Genomic DNA, 809 nt, shown 5'->3' on the forward strand with positions numbered 1-809 from the left:
ATGTGTTTATCATGGTATTAAGCAACCCACATTTATATTATCATTATTATTTCTAAAATATTATTTAAATATCATCAGTATATCGGTATTTGCACATTGTTTGGCTGTGAGATTTTTTGTTTTACCCTTACTTTACTATGTCTTCTCAGTTTTCTTATAACAATCATTGACTTATCTCCTAACTCTAAGAGAACACAAATTCTCCGTCTAATACATTTGTAAAATAAATACCACATTGATTTCTGTCTCTTGGAGCCTTGCATGCTCCCGCTCCAGTGAGACTTCTTATTTCTAGAATTTTGTTGCTGTTTCTTCTGAGACATTTAAAAAAATATAAATATAGTTACATAATTTCTCTCTTTCCCTTTCCTCTCTCCAATCCCTTCCATGTCCCTTCTTTGCTCCTTAGTTTATGACCTCTTTTTCTTTAATTGTTATTATTACACACATATTGCACTCACTTATATGCTTATATGTGCATAAGTATATAAATAGAACCTGCTGAGTCTGTTTAGTATTGCTTGTGTGTATATAACTTCAGTGCTAACCACTTGTTATTATGTAATCCATTAGGGGGCTCGTCCTCTAGCAGAAGTCATTAGTTGCTCATAGTTCTTTGTTTAGGAATGGGGCCATGCCCCCTCTACATTAGCAAGGCCATCGGCGTTATTCTTTGGGACTTGTTTAGGCAGACATGTCATTTAGATGTGATGGGTGTAGCCTCCTGTCATTCTAGGAGACTCAATCTCACAGCAGACTTCCTAGTCCCTTGGATCTTACAATCCTGGTCTATCTTCTGCAATGTATCT

This window comes from Mesocricetus auratus, unplaced genomic scaffold (genome assembly GCF_017639785.1).
Source record: "Mesocricetus auratus isolate SY011 unplaced genomic scaffold, BCM_Maur_2.0 Super-Scaffold_100010, whole genome shotgun sequence".
Taxonomy (NCBI): domain Eukaryota; kingdom Metazoa; phylum Chordata; class Mammalia; order Rodentia; family Cricetidae; genus Mesocricetus; species Mesocricetus auratus.